The sequence below is a fragment of the Lycium barbarum genome, chromosome 9, assembly GCF_019175385.1.
Source record: "Lycium barbarum isolate Lr01 chromosome 9, ASM1917538v2, whole genome shotgun sequence".
Classification (NCBI taxonomy): domain Eukaryota; kingdom Viridiplantae; phylum Streptophyta; class Magnoliopsida; order Solanales; family Solanaceae; genus Lycium; species Lycium barbarum.
In genome coordinates, this window is record NC_083345.1 from 75,158,524 (window position 1) to 75,178,239 (window position 19,716).

General features: G+C 34.1%; 1 long non-coding RNA gene across 1 annotated transcript; it reads left to right on the top strand.

The window, feature by feature from the left end:
* The first annotated feature begins 8,564 nt into the window (after nt 1-8,564).
* Nucleotides 8,565-17,487, top strand: LOC132608979 (uncharacterized). Its single transcript, XR_009570631.1, has 3 exons — nt 8,565-9,222; nt 12,945-13,006; nt 13,887-17,487. It is a non-coding gene; the product is annotated as an uncharacterized LOC132608979 (long non-coding RNA).
* The last annotated feature ends 2,229 nt before the right edge of the window (nt 17,488-19,716 follow it).

The window sequence follows — 19,716 nt, forward strand, 5'->3', positions numbered from 1 at the left end:
TTTGCCGATTGAGGCCCTCCCTCGATTCAATGCAGTTCGGGTCAGCAGGATTTGGTAGTCCCCGTGGTTCGCTTCCCTCATTTTCTGCCACAATTTCGGTGTTATTAACGTGACCAGATTGTCCGACGTCAGCCATCGGTCCGTTTCTAACGAGACGAACGGGGGGTGGAAGCGTTACGATTTAGATGGATATGATAAAAATCAAGACTAAGAACTATTATCCTAGCCCCACGGTGGGCGCCAAACTGTTTACCTCGAATTCGGTAACCAATTGAATTTATATGTGGGTATAGGATATGTGCTTGAGTCTCAATATGAATCACAAAGAGGTGATATGAATGCTCTTTTATAGACGAATGACAGGTGCAAATACTGGATATATGCGCATGTAACGAGTCGATTGAAGAAATATAACGTAAATGACAAGATTTGCAATGGACCGAATCTGTATTTGGAGAGCAAGATTTGTATATATGTATTTTGTGTTACAAACGTTCTTGAAAGTAAAAAGATGAGCCAACCCCCTTGAGGGAGGAGGATATACCCTATTTATAGCAGTGAGCCCATGGGCCTCATACAATATGAATTAATAAAATAGCAATAAAAAGGACAGCCCCTGCACGGATTTGGTGGGATTAGACTGGCGGCACCGTCTGACACACGCATAGTTGGTAGCCGACCATGATGTGACACCACTGATACGCTTCAGCAACGGTCATAACGGACCAACGGATACACGGACAAACGGATGTCCGGATCAACGGTGATGAACCCTCGGAAAGAGTCCCCGAAACATCGGTGGTATAGAGACCGGGCCAAATGGCGCCTCTGTTCAGCTTCGATTAAAGCGCTTGTCCGGAAAGGTGTGATGCCCCTCGTGCGAACTCCCGGTCCTTTTCTTCCTCCGATCCATAGTTTCTCCGGATTGACTCATATCCGGTTTTTACCGTATACAATATTCAACATTGTTTGCCTTAATAAGCACCTTGCTTCATGGGGAAGCATCCAATGGTCTAATTTTTGTGAATACTTTTATGTTTCTACAAAAACAAATCTTAAATGAATATAAAAACACGATATGTTTGAGATTTTACCTGTTGTCTTTGAGATAGTCGTCAATTCATTTCTAAGTGTAATGGAATCTTCTCTTCAAATTAATTAGTTAGAACTCTAAATTCACTGAGACTACATTCTACATACTTTTGCTTCAACAATCCTCAGGCTACTTGGAATTTTTTTAGAAGCACGTCATGTAATATATCTCCCTAGGATGACATTTATAGTTTGCTAACATACACCTGTGACGCCGCTTAGTTCATTCCATTGTGAAAATCCAAGGCATGTTTAGCATAGTTGTGCTATTATTGTGAAACACATGGGAAACAACACCAAACTTCCATCTCAATTGAATATTATTCTCCACCTTAGAGTTACTGCAATTTTCCCGTTGTTCACTTTCAAATTATTAGCCATCACATATATGTTTTTTTTTTTTTTGAAGAATTTAAAATTGAAAAAAGAATATTATTCTGAATAATCACCACATATGGAACTTCGCCAACCTCAACAATCAACAACTAGGTATCTTTGTCATTGTAATTAAAAGTTATGGTAGGTAGATTCAGTTTTGTGAGTGTGAAAGAAGAGTAAAGAGAACAAAAAGTGGTGTCTCTACAAGAAATTGTAGAGAGACAAAATACAATCCATTACATTTAACAAGTGCATGTGTAAAAAAAACAATTATGTGCAGGAGGGGATCTCAATTGCACTCTTTACGTCTATTGCAATTGCAGAGTATTATTCTTTTTTCCTTCTTTTTTTTATGTGTATATAATTACTCAATTCGTTTAGCAAAACTTTCAAACTATACTAAATATCTGAAACTTTAAACAGATACGTTGATAAAATTTATAGGAGATTGAAGCGGGGAATCTATTTGAGGAGACGGATAAATATTGGCAGTGATGATGCTAAGAATCCACTTGCATTTGGCGACTCTATGCAAGAGTTAAATGCCTATTACTAAAAATGGAGGTGAGTTAAGCTGACCTAAACTCAGTTGCACATATGGTGATCTCCTCACTAAGTAGTATCTAAAGAATTTTTCATAACTTTTTATCAAGGTGAATTTGGTACTCTCTCTAACCCAATTTATGTGGCACAGTTTGGATTGAGAAAGATTTGTTTGAATTTAGAAATTTGAAAGGTACTACATAAATTGGGACAGGTGGAGTATATAGCAACATTAAATTAGATCTAACCTGTCATATCACTTTTGCTATTTATATACCAGCTTTACTAGGATAGATCTTTAATTTATCTTATAGAACGAGAAACTATAATCAACTCACTTCAGATGATGTTTAAAATTATTTGAAGTGATATAAAGTTAATTTAGATATCATTATAAGCTTTCCGTAAAAGTTCTTCTATTTCAATTGTATCCTCGAGTTAATTCAAGGTTCAGGGAAACATGATCTTTGTATTATTCTTTAGTGGAGGTGAACTTCTCATGTACTTAGCTAGAATAGTATCACAGTAGTTCTTAACTTTCACATAACAGAAAATTTGCACTTTACTCAAAAGAATTCAAACTCAATAGCTTTTGAAAATGTTAAAAGATTATTTTAAAACATAAGATGAAAAGGACCTTTATCGTCAACTGAAGTTTAAAGTGTGATAATATCATTGGAAATATTAGTTGTAGTTTCTGTAATTTTAGGTTTTGTTGGTTTAAAAGTTTCTTTTAAGTTTTGATATGCTAAATATAAATGATTTGTCAGTTATTTTATTTCAATGGATAAAATATGTGTATCTCTGGTCACACTACTTGCATTCTTTCAAAGTTAACTAATTTGATTACCTATGAAATAATTCGTGCAATATCTTAAGGTCTTTATGATATGATTTTTGATGCACATGTTTGATCGAAGTACCATTTTGGTTTAGAGCTTAACAATAATTACATTCCTTACGACGTGACTACATAATTTTTTCATATTCAAGGCAGCAACCATGTCTTGCCAGATTGTATGGCACAACATATTGCATCAAAGAATGATGGTCCAACACACTATAGTTTAATAGGCCAGTTCCACCTGCATATGTTTTTATGAAATGATCATGGCTACTCCAACGATTAAAAAGGGTAGTATAACTCTGCGATTTTTATATTCTTGCTTTTTTAGTATAGAAGGCGTTGCATTCTCTAAGTTTATACTCCTCTTAACAACTTAAGCTACTTTCATTTTCTTGATTGATCGAGCTTTGCATGGTGAAATATGAAACACTTAAATTCCCATCATCTTTTATTGCTACCATGCAATTTATACTGTTTCATGCACACTTTACGATGTTAGACAAAGGAATAACACCTGCAGTTGCACAAAATAGTACAGAGAGGATATGATCAACCTCTGTGAGTATACTAACTCTATATTGTATGATAATTATAACTGAATATTCAAACTTGCTCTAATTTAACAATTTTGAATCCTTATTTTTTAGGTAATCTCAAGATTAATTGTGAGCTTCCACCAAAAAACGTGCACAAGGGAAGTAAAGGGTACATAGAAAGTTCATTGCATTTGAATTTGGTTATGCAGCAAGATGACACTTATTTTCTTCTTGCGCAAACCCAATAATAAGAAAGGCATGAGTAGCTTTTACTAACTTTATGTGTGACATGCATAGTTGTGAAATGTATGCCCTTGTTTCTATTTATAAATTTTCGCTTTTAACCATACAACAATTAAACATTCATTATTTTAAAAAAATTGTACTTTATATTTTTTATGTGTAACTATATATATATATATATATATATATATTAATAATATTAATATTATTACAAACTCATATACTACATAATTTGGCATACACGTGCAACGCACGTGCTGAGAGACTAGTATTAGAAAATGAGTCAAGAGGGGATTTTTTTTTTTTAATGTACCAATAGGGCAGTCCAGGATTTTAGCTGTAATAAGAAAAGCATAACAATTGTATCTTATCGTCCCTGGGGATAGTTGTGTATTTGTAGCACTAAAAACTTAACTATTAAGTAGGCGTTTGGACATGCGGTTTGAAATCATGAGATGAAACTAGCGCCTGGACATACATTTCATCTCATGGTTTCAAACCCCAAATCATCCAAAAAGGCATGATTTGGGGTTTCAAACCATGGTTTCAAAAAATTTAAATATAAAGCTTGACCCATAAGTTTATATTTTATAAAAAAAGACTCATAAGTTGGTAAATATTTTTAACAATTACTCACAGCAATCATTTACCAACCTCATTAACTTCCAGCGACTTTTATTTATGTCTACCATGTAGGAGGATTATATTAAAAAAAGTTGTTATATTACTATTCATGTCAAAATTTTTGTTTTTATTGAACTAAAGTTTGATCAATTGATGTTGTATTTTTTAGAAAGGTCTTCTAGTAGCGTATTAATTTTGTTATGAATTATGACTTGCTCATTTGATAATATTATATAAGAATTGAGAATGTTTTGATAGTTTTCACAACTTGTGAGTTTTATATCTCTAAGATAAAATACAACTTAAGATATATAAATTATATGTCCAAACATGGTTTCAAACCATAATTTCAAACCATGTCCAAACGACTCTTAAATGTGTTGGTCTCACATTTGGTTGAGGGCTTTCTTATTTGATTCTCGAGAAATTCACATCTTATAAGCTTATGAAGTTTTTTTTTTTTTTTTTTTGTTGCTGTAAACTTGAATATCACTAAGTAAGCTGGGGCATGAAATTAAAATAGACTTTTGAGTTATTTATTTAAGAATTTAGGACTCAAGTTCTAAAAATTAGGTAAAAGGGACTCTATCCCCCTGAGTTTTTTTAATTTACACAAAAACCCCTAAGTTTTTTAATTTACACAAAAACCCAAAAATAAAAGCACTTTTTACCAAAAAAAAAAAAAAAAAAAAAACCTATACGTTTTTCTCTTAAAAAATACGCAAGCAACTATTGGTTGCTTAAACAAGCACTGGTTGTTTCAGAAAATATCTAACTATTTATACTAGAAATCATTTCTCGTTAAAAAAGAAATTAAAAAAAATAATTGTTGCTTATAATAACAACATTATTATTCAGGCAACTCCACTTCGCCGGAAAAGTTAATAAACAATTGTTTGTTGCAGTAACAAACACTTGTTGCTGATAATAAACAACAAGAAGTTGTTCAAGCAACTCCTTGTTGCTTATACAATAACCTTGTATCTCATTAAAACTAGGTAAACAACTAGTAGTTGTTTAAATAAATAAAGGTTGCTTATAATAAACAACACGAAGTTGTTTAAGCAACTCATTATTGCTTATACATGAACTCAATTGGAAATTAATTGATTGATCACAAATGAAAATTAACTAATATAAAGACCTTGTTTCTTGTAAAAACTAGTCATTTGATGAGTGATTAAATCCAACTTATTAATTTTATCATCAATTGATTGACTATACTAATAGCTTAAACAAAAATTTACTGATCCAGTGATACTCGAATCAATGTTATTTGATTATATGAATATTAGAACATCAACTTATTGACTTGATAACAATTAAATATCAAACGAGTCGTTCAATGAGTTATTAAACCCAACTTATTAATAATATCATAATTGATCGCAAAATTGATTGACTCTACTAATAGTTTAACAATAACTTACTGATCTAGTGATAATGGAACGAATGTTGTTTGATTATATGAATATTTGAACATCAACGTATTCACTTGATAACAATTAAATGTCAAACGAGTCGTCCAATGAGTGGTTAAACCCAACTTATTAATAATATCACAATTGATTGCAAAATTGATTGACTCTACTACAGTTTAACAATAACTTATTGATCTAGTGATAATGGAATCAATGTTGTTTGATTATATGAATATTTGAACGTCAACGTAGTCACTTGATAACAATTAAATATCAAACGAGTCGTCCAATGAGTGATTAAACCCAACTTATTAATAATATCACAATTGATCGCAAAATTGATTGACTCTACTAATAGTTTAACAATAGCTTACTAATCTAGTGATAATGGAATCAATGTTGTTTGATTATATGAATATTTGAACATCAACGTATTTACTTGATAACAATTGAACATCAAATGACCCGTTCGATAAGTTCTAATGTAAACAACCAACAGTTTCATAAACAACTTCGTGTTGTTTAACATAAACAACTACTATTTGCTTAAGCAACAATCGATTGTTTGCTAAGTTTTCACAAGAATTGGGGTTCTGTTGTAAGCAACTAGGAGTTGTCGAAACAAATTTTTGTTGTTTATTGTAAGCAACTTTTTGGGTTTTGTTAAAAGTTTTTGATCTTTTAATTTTCGGAAAAGGGCCAAAATTACTCCTGAACTTTGAAAAATAGTTCATTCATATCTTTCATTATACTTTAGGGCCAATTATATCCTTACAGTTATACTATGGGGTCAATTATACCCTTATGTCTAACTGCTGCCACGTGGCATCATCCCAGCTCTTCAAAATTATTTTACCCTCAAATAAATTTTTACCCACTAAAATAACTCAACCCGACCCAATTTTTTTTTCCAACAAAACTAATACGGATAATTTTTCCAGCAAAAAAAAATAAAAAATTCCGTATTAGTTTGGGCTGGAAAAAAAAATCGGGTCGGGTTGAGTTATTTTAGTGGGTAAAACATTATTTGAGGATAAAATAATTTTGAAGGGCTGGGATGATGCCACGTGGCAGCAGTTAGACATAAGGGTATAATTGACCCCATAGTATAACGGTAAGGGTATAATTGGCCCTAAAGTATAACGAAGAGTATGAATGAACTATTTTTCAAAGTTCAGGGGTAATTTTGGCCCTTTTCCGTTTAATTTTTTACCCTAAGTTTACAAATATTTTAATGGATGGGATTTTGGGTTTTGTTAAAAGTTTTTGATCTTTTAATTTTTTACCCTAAGTTTACAAATATTTTAATTCAACCCCATCTCTTCATAATTAACCCCTAATTAAATGTTTATAACAAAAGAAAAGAAAAAAGAAATAGAAATCCCCTACTCTTCATTCCACTCTCAAAGATCCCCTTTAGCTCATTTTCCCAAGTAAGCTTAGTATATTATTTATTAATATCAAAACAAAACAGCCAAAAACAAAAGTAAGTTGTCTGACAAAAACAAGAAAAACTTTACAATGGGTGAGACATAAATATGATATGGTGTGTGAGGGAGCATTTTATTACAATTATATTATGGGCCCCATCACTTTATGCTCTTCCTACTTTTTTTTTCTTCCTACTCTTCTTTTCTTCTTCCACGTTTTTTTGTCATTTCTCTCTCCTCTTTCCTATTTTTTCTCATTTTCTTTTTTTTTCATCAATTTTAAAACCAATTCTATTATAAGTTGATCAAATTTTTTTAAGATGTTCTTCCGTTTTATCATTTAGCTTTTCAATTTTTCTTAAAAAATCAGTTAAACTCCGTACAAGTTTAAAAGAAAATAATTGGCACTCCAAGAAAAAAAAATTAATGTAAAAACTGATAATAAAAAATGAATGTAGGATACTTTTAAAAGTAAAAACACTTTAGGAAATTTGTTGAATTCTCTTTTTCCTTTTTCTTTTGGTATATATTATTCAAAGTTGCTACATTCTGTACCCGAGAAATTCAAAGTTCTTAGTGTCATAAAAGTAGACCCTAAATTAAGTGGTGTGCAAAAATCGGTTTAACCGATAAACTGAACCGAATATTTTTTTATTGGTTTGACAATCTATTTGGTTAATGATTTTTTAAGTTTTATGGACTACCAGCTCGATTTCAGATTTTAAGTTCTATTAACAGGAAATTTATTGGATTTTTTTTTTGTATATATTCAATTCAAAGTTGCTACATAAGAATTTTCTTTTTCTTTTAGTATATATTCAATTCAAAGTTGCTACATTTTACACCCGAGAAATTCAAAGTCCTGAGTGTCATCAAAGTAGACCCTGAATTTAGGGGTGTGCAAAAATCAGTTTAACCGATAAACTGAATAGAAAAAACGTTATTGGTTTAGCAATCTATTTGGTTAATGATTTTTAAATTTTATCGGACCACCAGCTTGATTTCAATTTTTAAGTTCTATTAACGGTTAAACCGATAACTCAATAAGGACATAGGTTCAAACACGTTACTGGTTCAGTTTACCGGCTAAACTAATTGTCTTCGAACACAATTGGTTTGGCCTCCTACATCTTTCACAGAGAAAATATCACTAAAACATACTTATTAAAGGTAATTTTAGTAAGATCTTATGTCCTCATTGGGTTATCGGTTTAACTGTTGCACACCACTAAATTCAGGATCTATTTTGATGACACTTAGAACTTTGAATTTTTTGGGTACAGAATATAGCAACTTTGAATAATATATATCAAAAGAAAAGGAAAAAAAGAATTCTAATAAATTTCCTAAGTTGTTTTTACTTTTAAAAGTATCTTACATTCATTTTTTGTTATCAATTTTTTATATTTTTTTTTGAAGTGCCAATTATTTTCTTTTAAACTTGTATGAAGTTTAACTGATTTTTTAAGAAAAAAATAAAAATTTAAATAATAAAACGGAAGAATATTTTAAAAAAATTTGATCAGCGTATAACAGAATTGATTTTAAAATTGATAAAAAAAAAAATAAAAAAAAATGGAAAGAGGAGAGAGAAATGACAAAAAAAGGTGGAAGAAGAAAAGAAGAGTAGAAAGAGCATAAAGTGATGACAATATAATTATAATAAATATTTTCTCACACGCCAACGCCATGTTGTATTTATGCCTCACCCACGGTAAAGTTTTTGAAAAACAAGAGGCGAAGTAAAAAATGGGGATCGGGATTCCTAACTAAGCTAACAAAGAAACCCAAAATCAAGATCTACTTCTGCTCAAATCATCCTTGCACGCCATCCCAATCCCAAATCAAGCATCCAGATCTAGAAAGAACCTACTATTTCAATGAGCTGAGCTAATAACGTTGAGTTTCCATTGCCATACGGAGACAACCAGAGATGCTCTTCATCTTCTTGCAAGAATCGAGCTAAAGTGGAGCACCATTCTTGCTGATCTCCACTTGAAGTAAGCAAATTAGAGAGATTGTAGAAATAAAGTTGTAAGATGTTTTCCTTCATTCCCCAACGAAACCCTAATTTCTATCTTCTGGGAGCACCTCGAAGTTCTCACCAGGTACAATAACTCTTTACCAAATTGAATATCTCTCAAGGATTAGAGGAAGGATAACCACTAGTATGAGCAGAATTTCTGTAACTTAACTAAATTGTTGACTGCAAGCCTTATAATTTTTTTTTTTTTGCTGCATAGAATAACTTGTAGAATCCATAAGCTGCTCTTTCATGTGTTGATCTTGAAAAGATGACTGTCTGTTTAGCCTTGCCATATATTGTTAGATTTCCAGTAGGATGAGCCTAAGTTAATACCACATATTGAATATCTGACAAGATACACCAAAATGCTCCACAGACAGTATCCTTCTTCACTCTAGAGCTCTTCTTTGAATGTTCTTGATCCTTAAATTAGGAGTTTGAGCTTTGTCAAGGTTTAGAATTCTCCTTCCTGCTGAAGGCAATTTAGGGACTTCACCTGCAGAATCAAAAGCATTGTTCGTAAAAATTCTGCCAAGTGTTGCCCTCCCTGAAAATATGTTGAATTGTCACATTGCAATTTCTCATCCTCCTCCTGATCTTATCCACCTCTGCTACAATGGACCATGGAGGATCTCAACTTCCCTCCACTACTGTCTCCATCAACAGTGAGTCTGTTTCTACGATTAGAGCTAGAATCCCCTAACATACACAGTTATCAATTCCTTCTAGCATAGCTTTAGCCTCAGCTACCACATTGTTTGATAGATAATAGCAGTGTTCAGGAAAGCGGGTGCTTCACCGCTACGCTTCGCTTAAAGCGGTGAAGCGAAGCTTTGTCGCTTCAGGTAAGTGGAGCGGAGGCTACCCAATAAAGCGGACGCTTCTGAGGCTGAAGCGGTGAAGCGGCTGAAGCGTACGCTTTATGTTGTGGGCTGTTTTTTGAAAGGACAACTTTAATAAAATAATAAGTCCAGGTCAAAATTTTAATAAAATAATACTAGAAGGTCAAAATCTTAATAAAATAATAAGTCTGGGTCAATTTTAATAAAATAATACTTGAAGGTCTAAATCTTAATAAAATAATAAGTCTAGGTCAATTTTAATAAAATAATTAGTCCAGTTATTTGAAATCCTCAGACTTTGAGAAATTTTATTACTCACAATCAGCTAGGGTTTTGCAGCAGCTCTTCTTCTCCACTTTCAGGTAATTTCTTTCCTCCTCCTCCTCCTCCTCCTCCTCCTCCTCCTCCTCCTTCTGCTTCTTCTTCTTCTTCTTCTTCTTCTTCTTCTTCTTCTTCTTCTTCTTCTTCTTCTTCTTCTTCTTCTTCTTCTTCTTCTTCTTCTTTCTACAGGAAAGCTCTGTTTTTTTCTCGAATTCTAGGGTTCTGCTCGGCTTTTCTTCTTTCTTTCTTTCTTCTTCTTCTTTCAAGCTCTCTTTTTTGCTCTGTTTTTTTCTTCACATTCGTTCTGTTTTTTCTTTCTCGAATTCTAGGGTTCTGCTCTGTTTTGCTGTTTTTTTTTGCTCTGGTTTTGAGGTAGATTCTGATTTCACTTTCGGTGTTGTTGCCGAGGAAATGGGGGTAGAGGAGAACCAGTATGGTTTAAGGGGGAATACTTCAAGCCAACATAGGAGGGGAAAAGAAGTAGCTACAAGTCATTCCCTAATTGATGAAGTTGAAGAAGATGATGAGCAATATTATGATGATGTGGGAGTACAAGATTTTGACAATCTTGTAGAAGAATAAGAACTAGATGTCGAACTATTAGTAGCTTTGATTTTGTTTGTCCTATGGTCTGGAGGATTTTGTGATATCCACTTTAGTTTTTTATTTGAACTTAGTCTATGGATATCTACTTTAGTTTTGAATTTGAACTTTTGCTTATATATATATTCTCTATTTATTTTGCTCTTTTTTTAAAAAAATTGCGCTTCACCTCAATGAAGCGGGCGCTTCGCTTCACGCTTCGCTTAAAGCGTGAAGTGGGACCTTGTCGCTTTTTTCCGCTTCACGCTTTCCTGAACACTGGATAATAGTTTTGCCTTAGGATATGATAGGTTACCTTGCTCATCCCTTACACAGAAGCCAATAGAACTAGGTCTAGGGTTCCCTCTAGAAGTACCATCATAATTACATTTAAACCATCCCTTATGAGGTTTCTGCCATATTACTATCTGAGTCCTTACAATAGGCCTATATTCCTCCAAGAACTTGATCAAATCAGGCCAGAGATATGGAATATTTTGTAACCGTGGAAACCTCACATTTGCCAAATAGTATATGTTGTTGTTAATCTCATGGATTACTCTATTGAAGCTTACTTTTCCCCCATGTTTCTGTGAATTCCTCCTTTTTCATAGTTCCCAAATTATCAATGCAGGCACTGCTTGATAAATTGGTTTAAGCTTTGTGCAACAATCTGCCTCCCACCATGCCTTAATCACTTGATGCACCTGAATCAAATTCATATGTAGTCTTATAGCATTTTTGAATACACTCTATACCTCTGTAGCAAATGAGATAGAGCCCGTTTGGATTGGCTTACAGCTTAAAGCTGTTTGCAGCTTATAAGCTGAAAAAAATAAGTTGGGGTAGTCCAACTTATTTTTTTTAGCTTATAAGCTGTTTTCAGCTTATAAGCTGCTTTAGATAAACTAAGTTAAATGGGTCAAATTATTTTTTTGAGCTTATTTTAAGCACAAAATGACTTTAAGCTGACCAGTCAAACACTCAAAAAAGCTGAAAACAGCTTATAAGCCAACTTATAAGCCAATCCAAACGGGCTCATAGTCAGGAACACATGTTTTACAGTTTCTTAATGGAACTGCCTACAACACCAACACCTAGAAGCCAGGGAGATACGCATTCTCCACAGTTGATCACCTGTAGGTACTTTAAGATTTCATAGTCTGGAGAGAAAGCATGAGATTTTAAAATGTACTCCCTTGATCCACATGCGGTCATAAAAGGACTGTATAGTTGCTTTATGTCTAATGATGTTCCATGCACTGCTGATGGTGAACTTGCCTGTACTAGTTGTCATTCACCATGGTCTATCCCAATATCCTTTTAACTGCTGAATTTGAATCTTAGTTCTGATATGATATGCAATGTTTTCTGGGAAAGTTTGTTGCAATAGTTGATTATTCCATGCTCCATATGTTATTAATTCTGAAACTGTAATACCCCATAATAACTAAACGATATTTTAGTAACTGAAAAAAAAGGGCAAATGATGAAACAAGATAAGTTAAAAAAAAAAAAAGAGAGAGGATAGAATGCGCCTTAACCTATCAGATACGTAATAAGGAAAAATAAGGGCATAATGTGAAGAGATTTAAGTTGAAGTTTGGTCAGCCAAGTTTGCAAACAAAGAAAGAAATATGGGACGTGGGTTTCTGCCTCTCATTCTAGTGAAGGAGCACGAAGGTAATTCAAGGCATAGATAAATAATTGAAGAGAGTAGGAGAAGATAAAGGTAAATTTCTGAACTTAATTTATAGAAGCACTCTAGTGTAAGTTAGCAGTGCTTATAAAGGATTATGTGAGGACAATAGTTCTGCTCTACTTGGTTTCAATCAATTATAATTCTTTATGCCCTCTACATATGGTGTTATCAATCTAAGTATAAGAGCAAACAGAGAATAAGATGTGACTTATTTTCAATTTGAGTACTACTAATTGATTAACATGGAATTTATGATCATATTCCAGAGGAATGGAAATTAATAAAAGGTGATAAGATTGGACCAGTTATGTTGGCAATTCACGAGTTGATATATAGGTTTGTTTTGTAAAAATATAGGTAGTTGAAGAAGTCGTACGAGTTGCTCGAGGTGACGAGTTTAGTATTTCAACACGAGTACGGTGAGTAGTAATCTTACCACAATTTGTATTTTCATAACTTGCATGGTTTATACATGATTTTGAAATTATGATGTGTTACCGATGCTTTGAAATTGCATGTGGGACAAGTCCTTTACTTGATATGGTACCAAACAGTTTACTTGAGGTGTTTACAGGTTATTCCAAATGTTTTCACCGTTACTAGATATGTTTTGACATTACTTGAGATGTTTACAGTTATTCTGAATGTTTTCACCGTTACTTGAGATATTTATGGTTATTTAAAATGTTCTCATTATTACTAGACATGTTTTATTGTTACTTGAGATATGATTACCGTTACCGAAATGAAATTACATGATTTGATAAGAATTAAAATGCCCTGTATTATTTTGAAAATGCTTTCATATGAGTATTTACTGTTTACAAAGAAAAGTATTAATAGGAGGAGACTTTGAAGGATCCCGTAGCTAACGGCGGGTTCGTTAGGCCTGGTGTACCTTGTATTTACAGATTACAGTTACAACCCTCGCTAGTGGGAAGGTAGAACTAGCATACATGTACAGTTTTCCCTTGAGTAGGGACCTACAGTTATATTTGACTCCTTTTACGAAGGGGTCCACATGATACAGATTACATGATCCTTTCTTCGAAACCTCCCAGATATAAGAGTTGATATGACAGTGTTTACAGAGTTTATTACTGAATTGTTAAATGATTACTACTCACATGAAAACAGACAAGATTGGCTATTGCTACTGTTTCTGAATGGGCATTTATTTCATGATATTTTATGAATATTATATAAGCATGTTTTTCGACTTGTTCCCACTAAAATGGTTGTGGTTAAGTGTTATTACTCACTGAGCAAGCGTCTCACTCCTCGCTATTTTTTTTCCAGATACCGTAGGTGACATTGGTGAGAATTTCGTTATCTAGAACACGAGTTAAAAGCTTCCAGTGAGCCTCGCACTTGTTCGCGTGGGCGAAGAGTCTATTCATATGTTATGATCTTTTCTTTGAGCTCTTAGAGTTGCTCCAAAGTCATTTGATTTGTCCCATGAGTATTCTTTTATTATTATAGACTAGTGACTAGTATTAGACGTTTTTCCCATATTTTAGAGATGTTTTAGTATTATTACGTTGAAAATGGGTTGATTGTGGATGCTTGTTGTTAGTTTGGTTGAGATTGGTTATTTTTGTTATTGATTTTGAGACAGGGAAATTTTGGATAGTCATAAAAACAGGGGAAATTTTGCTCGATTTATGTGAATTCCCGTTAAGGCTTGCTTTGGGAATCCTACCCCTTAGCGCGGTCATGGTCCTAAATTGTGTCGTGACAAAGTTGGTATCAGAGCCTAGGTTAGGTTATTCCAGACTGATGAAGCACACATTAGTAGTAGAATCTCAATTATGGTTATGCTGCCGGCCATTCCCATAATCGTGATTCTACGAGGGCGTGATAGGATGTGTCTTGTCTTTCTTTCTTGTTCCTGCATTCGTTTGTGACGATTAGGATCTAATAGTTGTATCTAACTTTAGTTATTTGTTACCTCATGGTTTAAACTCGATAATGTGATACCAGGAATAGACTAGAGGTTCAAGGGGCATTTAAGCTTTTGGCAAGTAATCTTCTCTTCAGACTAAGGGCAACTGACAGGTCATGGAAAGGATCCGTTCCACTACGAGCCCCAGCAAGACACATAATATATCTCCACTCATGCAAGTAGTACTAGTCCACCACTGAAGCAATAAGAGTGTTATCGCTGAGACTTTATCTCTGTGCAAAGAGCCATAGAGAGCTTGATGGACAAATTACAACACAGTAGTGCCCAGGACTAGCTTCAGGCACCTATATGAATTTAGATTGTTGAGAACAAAGGTGTGTCCGTGAGAATTAGTAAAGTTGAAAACGCTAAAATTCATATCTTATTATTTCAGAGGATCGTTAAATGTTCTTGTGTGAAAATTCTTAAAGCAGCATGAGCTTTGAGACATTCTACTATGAGCTTCATGGAGCTATAAATTTACAGATAGATGACATGGCACAATACATGGTAAGATACCATATTATTAAGAATGTTGACTTGAGTAACACCATGCCTTGAGGCGATTCACCAAGCTATTTATGGATTGTTTCTTTCTTAACAGTTGAAAGAGTGTAACTGGATAGGGAGTTTAAGAAATAGTTAGATGATGGATTGTACCGATATTTGACCCCAAATTTTCTCAATAGGCTAGATATGCTCCCTACTTATTTTTCTAACAAAGCATTTCAGGTTTAGAAGTTGTTGAAGGGTGGGTTAGCCCCTTAAACTACGCAGTAACCTTGTACACGAAGACTTTACCTACATTGAGGTAGCTGATATTGCTCAAGACATTGAGATATGTAAAGTTATGAGAAAATAACCTAGGATTCATGCAAAGTCGACACTAGGAAAAATCTTTCTATGGGAATTTCAACACGGGTCAAAGAGCTAGAAATCAAGGACAACATGGGAGATTGATGATTTTCTCGGGTTACCGCTCCGATTGGAGAATTTCTATTAGTTGAAATGTGTATCAACTTATGAGATTTGAGCTGAGAATAGAGACACCCTAGTGGAGAGGATTATACTTAATATGATCTGCTTTGACATGCTAATGGGTAGGAATTAATTTTCTTTTTGCCATGCTACTCTTGATTATTATGCAACGATAATAAAGTTTTGGATACTCAATGAAGCTAGTTTGACCAAAACGAAAAAAAAAATCAGGTTCAACAGATAGGCAAAGTCATATCATTTGTGTTGGTTCAAGTGTTATGAAACATTGTTTGGATCTCTCAGTAGTGGTAAAAGAGTTGGAGGGATTAGACTCCTAGTTTAGGAATGGTGCCGATAGTGGTAGAATTTCTTGAGGATTTAATCAAGAATGTTTCTAGATACGAGAAATAGAATTTGGTATGGACTTGGTACCTAACACGAAACGCATTACCTTATGGCGCCAAAAAGTTGGAAGTAACTAAAAGAACAGTGCATGATCTACTGAAAAAGAGCTTTATTTTACCGAGCATATCGCTACATTGTACTTTCTGAAAATGGAAAAGCTGGTCCCTGGGAATGTGCATTTACTACCGACAATGGAACTAGCTAAGGAAACACAATAAATAGTCATTTCCCCGTATAGACGATATTTTGATTAATTATAGGGAGCCGCCCACTTTTCAAATATTGATTTTCAATTGGTCATCATAAGCATAGATTTAGAGGAAGATATGTGTAAGTTACCATCCGAACTCGATACCTTCATTATAAGTTCCATCTGATATCTTTCGCACTGACCGATTCTCTAATTGCCTTCATGGGCGTAATGAATAGGGTGTTCAATATGTTTCTTGCCAAATTTGTGTCAGAGTTTAATGACTAATGATTATATTTTGGTATATTCGCGTACCCAGGAGTAACACAAGGATCACCTTAGAGTTGTGTTTTAGAGACTGCAAAAACATTAGCTTTAAGCCAAGTACTTCAAGTGTAATTTTTTTTTTTTTTTGGGTTCAGTGACACTTTCTGGGCATATCGTATCTAAGGATGAAGTTATTATGGGTCCTAAGAAGATAGAAGAACGTTTAAAAATTACCAATGCCCACTGCCCTTACAAAGATTTATAGCGTTTTGGGCTATGCAGGTAAATTTCATTAAAATAGTAACGCTATGGACCAGTTACCACAGAAAAATGTGAAGTTTCAGTTGACAGATGAATGTGAGCAAAGTGTTTAGAAATTCAAAACATGTTTGAGCACTGCACAATGTTAGCCTTACCATCCGGTTCTGGAGGATTGGCGATGTTTTGTGATGTTTCGAGTTTGGGACTATGATATTTTTTTCCTAATAGTCATATGATTGCTTATGCTTCGGGACAGTTAAAGAAGCACAAGCAGAAGTATCTCACTCATCATTAGAAAATGATCGCAATGAAATTTACGCGGAAGATTGGAGACATCAATTATACGACCAAAACCTATTATAATAACACCAACCACAAGAATTTCAAGTATATTTTACCAGCAAAGAGATTTTGGAGCTTTGGCAATGCCGACGGATGTAATCACTCAACGACGGACATGAGGTCCTAGCTGGTAAAAGAAAAGATAAAAATGTTGGGTGATACTGTTCTTTGACCCGGTAACCAATCATGTGAGCTGGAAATAGATGGCCGGAGGTAAGCTATTTTTGAGGAATCCCATGACTCTTGATAAACTATACATCCTGAATCCACTAAGATGTACCATGACCTGAAGCAATTGTATTTGCGGGGGTGAAGAAATATGTTGCAAAGGCTGAGTTGATAAAATATTTTGTTTCTAATTGTTAAACTTCTTAGCGGGTCAAAGGCTGAGTTTCGACGACCAGCTTGTCTGCTACAACAAATCAATATCCCGGAGCAAAAAAAAAAAAAAAGTAAAGAGTCACTATGCACTTTTATGACTGTACTACTTCGAATCGTTAGATACATGGAACGACTTACAACAATTGCACCCTTCTTGTTGGTTATACTACGTACAATGGGAGAGGTATTCACAAAAGTACATGAATGAAATTGTTTGATTTCACGGGGTTCCAATGCCCATCACCATAGGGGATTGCATTTCACTTCATGCGTTTGGATTATTTTTTTTCTTTTTCTTTCCAGAAGCATTAGGTACACGAGTTGAATTTTGTACCGGATTTCGTTTGCAGTTAAATGGACAATCTTGACGTACTATACTGATCTTGGAGGAGATGTTGAGACTTTGCAGTCTTGACTTTGGAGGTACTTGGGATGTGTACTTACCTTTAACTAAGTTTTCTTATAATGCTAGCTTTCAGTAAAGCATTTAGATGGTTCCGTATGAGATGGTAGGCGATGCCTTTTTCCTATCAGATGATTTTAAGCTAGTGAGGCTAAGGTACGGTCACGAGACCAAGTTAAAAGGCTATTGATAAGGTTCAGTTAACCAGACAAAATTGCTCGTTAGCTCAAAGTAGACAAAAGATGAGAATAGGACGAAAAGAGACTTCAAATTAAGAGTGGGAGACCGGGTTTTCATACAGAGTTTCCCCATGAAGGATGTGGTATGATCTGGAAAACAAAAAAATTAAATACAAAGCTTATCGGGCTCTATGAAGTACTTGATCGAGTGGGAGCCATGGCTTATGGTTTAGAACATCCTCCTGAGTTCTCATTTAGTCATCTGGTGTTTAATGTCTCCATGCAAAGAAAGTATATATTAGATGCCTCTCATCTACTTGAGGCACCAACTATTTGGTATATATCAGATGCCTCTCATCTACTTGAGGCACCAACTATTTGGCTCTAAAAGAACTTGACTTATGAGGAGAAATGGCGGTGGGTGTTAACGAACAAGGAAGTTATGTTCAAAGGAAATTGCGTATGTGAAAGGCCTACAGATACATCATATAATTGAAGAAGCTATTTGAAAATTAGAAGATGATATGTAAATATGGTGTTCTCACTTGTTTCAGTCTACATATATACACTTGCTTTAAATTTGGGGACCGAATTTCATAAGGTTGGGAGAATGTAATACCCCATAAAAACTAAACGGTATTTTAGTAACTGAAAAAAAGGGGCAAATGATGAAACATGATAAGTTAAAAAAAGAAAAAGAAAAAAAAGAGAGGATGCAATGGGCCTTAGCCCATCAGATACGTAATAAGGAAAAATAAGAGCACAATGTGAAGAGATTTACGTTGAAGTTTGGTCAGCCACGTTTGCAAACAAAGAAAGAAATATGGGACGTGGGTTTCTGCCTCTCGTTCTAGTGAAGCAGCACGAAGGTAATTCAAGGCATAGATAAATAATTGAAGAGAGCAGGAGAAGATAAAGGTAAATTTCTGAACTTAATTTATAGAAGCACTCTAGTGTAAGTTAGCAGTGCTTATAAAGGATTATGTGAGGACAATAGTTCTGCTCTACTTGGTTTCAATCAATTATAATTCTTTATGCTCTCTACATATGGTGTTATCAATCCAAGTATAAGAGCAAGCAGAGAATAAGATGTGGCTTATTTTCCATTTGAGTACTACTAATTGATTAACATGAAATTTAAGATCATATTCCAGAGGAATGGAAATTAATAAAAGGTGATAAGATCGGACAAGTTATGTTGACAATTCATGAGTTGATATATAGGTTTGTTTTGTAAAAATATTGGTAGTTGAAGAAGTCGTACGAGTTTCTCGAGGTGACGAGTTTAGTATTTCAACACGAGTACGGTGAGTAGTAATCTTACTACAATTTGTATTTTCATAACTTGCATGGTTTATACATGATTTTGAAATTAAGGTGTGTTACCGATGCTTTGAAATTGCATGTGGGACAAGTCCTTTACTTGATATGGTACCAAACAGTTTACTTGAGGTGTTTACAGGTTATTCCAAATGTTTTCACCGTTACTAGATATGTTTTGACGTTACTTGAGATGTTTACAGTTATTCTGAATGTTTTCACCGTTACTTGAGATATTTATGGTTATTTAAAATGTTCTCATTATTACTAGACATGTTTTATTGTTACTTGAGATATGATTACCGTTACCGAAATGAAATTACATGATTTGATAAGAATTAAAATGCCCTGTATTATTTTGAAAATGCTTTCATATGAGTATTTATTGTTTACAAAGAAAAGTATTAATAGGAGGAGACTTTAAGGATCCCGTAGCTAACGGCGGGTTCGTTAGGCCT